Source organism: Centroberyx affinis, unplaced genomic scaffold, assembly GCF_046629955.1.
Source record: "Centroberyx affinis isolate AG114_WGS23_722 - 3 ecotype Tasmania unplaced genomic scaffold, CSIRO-AGI_Caff_v1 ptg002745l_1, whole genome shotgun sequence".
Lineage (NCBI taxonomy): Eukaryota > Metazoa > Chordata > Actinopteri > Beryciformes > Berycidae > Centroberyx > Centroberyx affinis.
In genome coordinates this window covers 274686-283176 of record NW_027280909.1, presented here as the reverse complement: position 1 = coordinate 283176, position 8491 = coordinate 274686, and positions in this window count along the sequence as shown.

The window sequence follows — 8491 nt, the reverse complement described above, 5'->3', positions numbered from 1 at the left end:
GCATTATTCAAAAGTAAAAGTGCAGATTTATTCAGATTGACTTTATAGCCTGCAAACCTACTAAACAATGAAAATATTCCATTACTATATGGCAAATCATGTACTACATTATTGAAATATAATAAAATATCATCCGCATATAATGAGATAACATGGTGTGTGTTCCCCACGGCTATAGGACCTATATTTTGAGATTGACGAATTTTTTGAGCCAGCGGTTCCAATGATATGGCGAATAAGAGTGGAGAGAGGGGGCAGCCTTGACGTGACCCTCTGCCTACAGGAAATGGAGCAGAGCAGTGGTTTCCAGTCAACACTATAGCTGAGGGGTTACTATACAAAACTTTTAACATATGTATAAATTGTCCACCAAAACCCATATGTTCCAGTGTGAACCACAGAAAACTCCACTCAAGATGATCAAACGCCTTTTCCGCGTCAATCGATAATATCGCAGGCAGAGAAGACATATTAGGTGCAGCGTGTATAATATGGAGTAATCTTCTTACATTGTCTGATGCTAATCTATTTTTAACAAAACCTGTTTGATGAAGATGAATGAGCTTAGATATTACTGGGTCTAATCTATTAGCTAAGGTTTTGGTGAACAATTTCACATCAGAATTTAATAATGATACTGGTCTATAGCTCGTGCTAACTGTGGGGTCTTTATCTACCTTGCATAAAAGTGATATGATAGCTGTATTGACGTCTCTATTGAAAAAACCCTTCTGGAGAGATGTATCGATCATATCAAGCATAATTGGTCCCAGATCCGACCAGAACTCAAGATAGAATTCTGGCGGGATGCCATCTAATCCAGGCGATTTGCCTCTTTTCATTTGTTTGAGTGATTCAAATAATTTGTTTAGTGTTATTTTTATATCTAAGGCGTTAGCCTCATCTGTTGAGAGCTGAGGTAAATTAAAATCTTCAAAGAAAGAATTCATAAGTTCAGATGAGTCATCGGTCTCACTTAGGTATAATTTTTGGTAAAATTTTTTAAATTGTTGGTTAATCAATTGAGGGTCATGCAGAATAGAACCATCCTCGGCTTGTACTGATGATATAACAGACAGACGATCATTATTGCGGAGTTTACTGGCCAATAAAAAACTAGGTTTGCTGCCATCAAGATAGTGGGATTGCCTAACTCTATGTATTAAAAATTCAGACCTCTGTCTGTGGAGAGAGTTTAGTTTTAATTTAGTCATAGATAGCTCTTTCTCCCTTTCAGCAGAAAAGCTATTGTGTTGCTGACGAATTAATGAAGAGTAACAGTGTTCCAAGTTGTTTATCTCCTCAAGTTGCTTTCTATTTTGACCAGAAGCAAACACAAATAGAATTGTTCCGTATAAAACCTTTTGTGGCATCACACAGGATTCTAGCGTCAGAAACAGAGCCTTTATTAATGGACAAAAATTCCCTTAACCCTTTTCTAAATTGATTACCAAAATCAATGTTCTGCAAAAGACCGATATTAAATCGCCAGCGTGTTGCACGACTAGGAAATGCAGTTAGCAATAAAACACACAAATTAGCATGGTGGTCAGACAGTGACATATGTACTATTTCTGCTTTATGAACTCGATGTAACAATTGAGAAGAAATGAAAATATAATCTATCCTCAAGAAGGAACAATGTCTACCAGAATAGAATGTATACCAAATTTAATTTAATGTGAGTTCTTCTTTGAACACAGGCATATTTCCGAAGTGGCAATCTGAATCACTTGCAAGGACCCGTTCTCTGCTAAACACATTGTTGGAGGGCCCGCTCTCTCTACGGGCCCCCATACCCCATGGGCCCCAGTGCAACCGCACTGCCCCTGCACTGTCTATATTTACGCCACTGCGTTTTTCACTCTACATGTTGGCTTTGGCCCAATCCCAAACCAGCCTTCGCCACTCTACCAGAAGAATTGGAAGCAGCTGACGCCCTGCTCACACGGGTGTCAAATTTTACGAGAGGCAAGGATAACAGGTTGCAACTGTCCTGTAAACCCATAACATCCAAAACCATGAGAATGACGTGAAGTAAATTGGACTTTTTTATGTATGCATGCAAACCTTTTTCTGTAAGCTAACCGTCTGACTGTAACTCGCAATCTGACTTCCCGTCACTTACTTCTTCAGGTGTTATGAGGCTCAGGAACCAAATTGTTGCATCTAACTCAAATAACAACTCTGTCATTCAGATCTTAGCAATGTGTGCGCGGCCGAATGGGCCAGGCCGGCAGCCGGCGGCTGTCCTGGAACAAGTGGCTGTTCTGGACTTCTCCAGAACTTCCAGACGGCCAGTCCATCTCTGACCCAGTCTATCTTGTCTAGCTAACATTAGTCTGATTTAGCACATGGCATTGCAAGTCACAAAGCTGCCAAAGCTCTAGTTTCAATACAAGACGGCGTGCAACTGCAAAAATGAAGCTGGTGCTAGCTTAATTCATGGAAGACAGCTAGATAGATAGATAGATAGATAGATAGATAGATAGATAGATAGATAGATAGAGATAGATAGATAAATACTTTATTGATCCCGAAGGAAATTCTGGTGTACAGTAGCTTCCAACGTGTACATTACAGGATAGGAAGGTACAATGAAAAATTCTTAAAAAGCATGGTAAGAGACTAAAACAAATAGGAATAAAAAGATAAAAACCAGTCCTGGCAGAGACTGGGAAAGAAAGAAAGCGCCTGTGCAATCTGCAGTATGTCGACAACTATGCATATACAAAACTGAGTAAACTAGATCTATCTATCTATCTATCTATCTATCTATCTATCTATCCACCCACTATCAACATGAGATGCTGTCTTTGCGCCGGGTTGCAAGATACATACATACATATATACATATACATACATATATACATATACGTACATATACACACATACACATATATACACACATATACATGGGCCATATGATATATATATACAACAATACAATGATAATAATAGTAATAATAATAACAACGATATATATACACATATATACATACATATATATATATATATACACATACATATATACACACACATACACACATACATACATACATACATACATACATACATACATACATACATAGACACACACACACACATACATCATGATATATACATACATCACTACATCATCACCATATATACTGTATATACACATACATACACACACACATAGGCCCGGTTGCAGCCCATCTCAGTGGCCTGGATCCCGGAGGACCAGCCCCCTGCATAGTGGAGAGGCGTTGTAAAGCCTGATGGCCCAGGGAACAAACGAGTTCTTGGAGCGATCCTTCTTACAGCCAAGAGAAATCAGCCTGCCACTGAATGTGCTTCTCTGGCTGACCAGAGTACTGTGGAGGGGGTGGTTGGGGTTATCCATGATGGATAGCAGCTTGTTTAAGGTTCTTCTCTCTGCTACCGTCGCTAGGGAGTCCAGCTCCATGCCAAGCACAACCGGCTCTCCTCACCAGTTTGTCCAGCCGCCTCGCGTTCTTCTCCTTTATGCTGCCTCCCCAGCACACTAGAGCATAGAAGACAACGCTGGCCACCACAGACTGGTAGAACATCCGCAGCATTTTACTGCAGACATTGAAAGACCTGAGCCTCCATAGTAAGTAGATCCGGCTCTGCCCCTTCCTGTAGAGGGCGTCAATGTTCAGTGACCAGTCCAGTTTGTCATCCAGATGCACCCCCAGGTACTTGTAAGTCCGAACCACCTCTACATCCACCCCCTCAATGGAGACCGGCGCAAAGCCCACCACCATCTCCTTGGTCTTGGAGGTGTTCAGTTGGAGCTAGCTTGGGTGACTTACGGCAGATAAATGGCTTTTACAATGACAGGAGCACCGTTAGTTTAGCTTAGCTTCATTTAGTAAGAGAATCAAAAGTGTTCAAAGTAAGACAACATACATACAAACAAATATTATTTACCCAACAAGTCTCGATTCTAGAGTAGAGTTTACCTCAACACGCCACGTTTCCTCAACACAAACAAGCGGCCGACCACTCGCTTAGCACAAAACTGTACTGCCCGTATAGTTTTGTTTCTATAGAGAATTGTAAGTTCCGCTACAGTCAACAGCGTACATGTAACTAAACTACCAATTGTTGACATGGTTTTGCTATTTAAATGCTGTTAAAAACAACAGGGCCTTCTCTCTCCTTCCTCTCTCCTAAACCATCAAACTCAGAAATGGAAGTGGAGCTACTATGTTACTCTACATTTATCTCATCCTGGAGTCACACCATGGCCTTGGATTTTACTCCAAAATAATTGACTCATGTAATGCAGCTCTACAAGAAGCCTTAACATATTGCTGCAGTTTGCAATAGACTACTGGATGTGAGAAACTAAAAGCTAAAAGCTACACTAAGCGATTTTTTCTGACCACTAGAGGGTGATAGAAACCTCAACACATTTTGTAAACACACACAGCAAAGCAAAACATGTCTGTACCTTGTTATCTGAGAGTGTAGCTGAATGCAGATGGAAGTTTACATTTCCAAAGCAACAATTATATTATAAAGTTCCACATGGAATAACTGAAGGGTTCTTTTCAGTACTGTGAATCTTACGAAACTCCTACACTGAGCTAAATTCACTCTGAACACAATAACTAGGATCCCAGTTGAAGACCTGCTCTTTCAATGTTGGTGTCACTAAGAACCATGTGACCTGCAAAGGCTGTGCAGTTGTAGTGGTCGAGTATGCATTTAAATGGCAGCTGATGAAACAACGGTGCACAGTCTCACATTTTCTTTGGATGAGAAAGGTTTAGGTAAAAGGCCTGAGGGAAGGCGGTCTAGAAGAATCCAAAGGTAAGGCCTATGGGCCGAGCACACAGAGCTCAGGGAAGCGCCTTTATTCTGGGGCTCCGAGTTTGGACGAAAGCTTCTTTGCGTCCGAGGTCTCGAGCGTCCGGTGGAAGGCTTGTAATGTGCGGGGAAGCTCCGGCGGGCGGCTGAAGCCCATCGCATAGATGGGTCCAAACAACAGGGCGCCTCCAAAGATCCACAGCCAGTCTGGACTCCCACAACCTCGGGTTCTTCTCCGGGTCGGCTGCTGTCTTTCGGCTCCACGCAGATGCCCCCCGGTGGTGGGCGCAATCTCGCTCTTCGCTTCTTCTATGGCTCTAGTCTGAGGGAGACACACACACACACACACACATACACACACACAGGAAGCTGAGTGGAGCGCCATGTCATGATGCTAATCCTAACCAAGACAGAGCCAATATGTCTCTCACCAATTCATTAAAAGTGGAAAGAAAAGACTTCAAGGTCATCACTCTCCACATCCTTGAAATGTCGCTGATAATCCGACTGTCCTTTATGTAGGGACTGCCTTGCCTCAGATAGTGTTTGTTTGTTGTTTCTAAGAGAAGAGGAATCCAGTACAATATATTCCCAAATGCTTTACATGAAACACGTCTGAGAACAAAACTGTCATCTGTCACCAATACGCCACCAGTGAAGCAACACAACACACCACTGTGGAGAGTTTCAGGGTCGCTACACCAGCAAGCTACACCCAGTCCAGGGACGGACTGGGGCAAAAAAACAGCCCTGGACTTTGACCCAGACCAGCCCACCACAACCGGCACACGGATACTCCACAGTCCCTGGCAGGGTCGATGCCTTAATCTTACCTCACGATACTATACCAGCCAAGGTATCATGATACCAAGTACAGTCATAATAATATGATATTATTCTAAACTGAACAAAAATATAAAAGCAACATGCAACAATTTTCAAGATTTTACTTGGTTACAGTTCATATGAGAAAATCATTTGAGAGAAATTCTGGGCAAAGGATAAATGCTCAATAACAGGGATGTACAGCAGATTAGAGAAAAATAAGCTTTTTATGGAAAATTAATGGGATTTATTCTAACAACCAACTCCAACCAACTAACTCCAACCAACTACCTCTAACTAACAACCGATAGACGCCCTGCTCGTACAGCTGTTTTGCTGTGTCAAATTTTACGAGAGGCAAGGAAAACAGGTTGCAACTGTCCTGTAACCATTAACATCCAAAACCATGAGAATGACATGTTAAGTAAATTGGACTTTTTTATGCATGCAAGCAAACCTTTTTCTGTAAGCTGACCGTCTGACTGTAGCTCGCGATCTGACTTCCCGTCACTTACTTCTTCAGGTGTTATGAGGCTCAGGAACCAAATGGTTGCATTAGCGCCCTCTGTGGCGACTGTTGAGATAACTCTATCTGACTCAGATATAATAAGTCTGTCAGTGAGATCTTAGCAGTGTGTGCACGGCCGAATGCGCCAGGCCGGCCAGGTCCTGGACTTCAGAGAGGTTAATATAGGAGTAATGTCAAGTCAAGGGGGTTATACTTGCATTTTTAAACTTATTTGCACTCACCCTTCTAATGCTCAGAAACAAAGCAGTGACACGATCTCAGGTGAAATTCAAGCTGTCAGTCATCCCCACCTGCTGCCCAGCGCCTACCTGCCCAAACTGTAGCACCGCACACAGAGCGAACCTCTCACCAACTGCTGTCACTGTACTAAGTAACAGATTGTGGTGGGGGGGGCCCAGTGGGACATCTTGTCAGGACCCCAGTATTTCTAGCAGCATCCCTGGGTTTAGTAATATTATTAACTGGAATTTGACAGGGTAAAACTTTGCCCATAATGCTATGCAACCTGGGCGATAGTAATTTCACATAGTGTCATCTACAATGACTGAAAATGAGGCAAATTAGTCAAAATAAATTAGATATGAGAGTGTATTATTTATTTATTCATTTATTTATTTAAAATGCATTCTAAAACTGTCCTGTTTTGAAGTTCACCATCTTCACAGGTTAGATATGGTTTGCCGTGTTTTTATTAACACAGGTTCATTATGGCAGTAGAGATCTCATCCAAAAGCTGCTTTATTGACAGACATTGCATCAGAGCTGGTCCTGACCTCCCAGTGGGGCCCTAAGCAAATTTCTGCTAAGGGGCCCTCCTACCTGACCCGTGAGCCATGTAAACCATTTGCCATTGCCACACAGTCACACCTGACACCCCAGTGCTCCCACTACAATCCTCCCTCCTTTAAAACAGTTTGCTCCATCTGTCGGTCTAAGAATAAGTAGACCTATACAGAACAGAATGAGGTATAAACAAACAATATCTATTGAATAGAATATTTTCTATAGAATTTTAAGATAACTGAATATTAACATTAACATAAATAAGAAATTGTAGAAAATATAAAATGTAGAAAATAATAAAATGTAACACTGAGCTTTGGCTCTGCTGCCTGGTAATTAGTCCAGTACTCACAATATTATACAATTAGCTTTGGCTATACAGTGTAAACATAAGCAAATAGGCTATGGCTGCAGCTTTATGTCTCAAAATAGTTAAATAAAACCTATACAGCTGTGTGATTAGCTTGTGGTCCCCAGAGAGGTTGCTGCTGGAAAGCGCGAGTTTCATTTTGTGCACGCGCATATGAACGCATGTTCACGCGCGATGTGGTTATCTTTTCCGAGCTGCAGTCTATAAAACACCGTTGCCCGTTGGCGTTTATCAAATGTAATAAATAGTTGTATTTCACTCTCACTTTTGTCAGGCACAAAGTCACAGAACAGCCCAGGAAGTGGCTGGCAAGCAAGACACAGACAGACCAAGAGATGCACTGCCCAGCTAGGTTAGCAAGACAGACAGACTAGAGAGAGATGCACTGCAAGCTAGCACATCAACTTGACGTTACTGTTACTTGCTGACATCAAACTTGGAGAGGAGAGAACACAAGTTTACCTGATTGCTGTTCCCGGAATTCACTCTGATTGTGTTTTTTTCCCTCTTTTCGTGACCAGAAGGATAGTTCCGCTTCATCCTCTCATCGAAGTTGTAAACATTGACACACGCTTTGACACGAGGGGGAGGCGGGGCCCGGCTCTGCATTTCATATACATCCCTCGGGTAACGTCAAGTAGCCTAACTGTTTTTCTCTCACACTGTTAACCCTGCTACTCTATAACAGACCACCAGTGCCATCTGATGGCGCACTGTCACAACTGCACCAATTGCAATACATCTCATGGTTTATATAGCCTAATGAATCTTATCCAGATGTCGTGAACATTGTTTCTGCTTTTGATTTAACACTTTATTAAAAAGTCTGCCTTTACAAAAAAGCATAATTAATTGAATCATAGCAAATCCGCCGCAGTAAAATGACACCAGACCAGTGCAGCATCAAATGATGATGAAGGTTTCGATTTAAAATCAAAATTTAAACTCTGGTCTATTTTTCCAATAATGTGTTTTTTTGGAACCAGATTCAGACCCCCCCCCCCCCCCCTCTCTCTCTCTCTCTCGCTCTCTCGCTCTCTCTCCCTCTCTCCCTCCCTCCCTCTCTCTCTTTCGTTGATTTCGTTGTTGAAGCTGCTACTTTCACTTTCACTTATCGGCGTGACGCAGATTATTTAACGACAAAAGGTATTGTAGGCTAA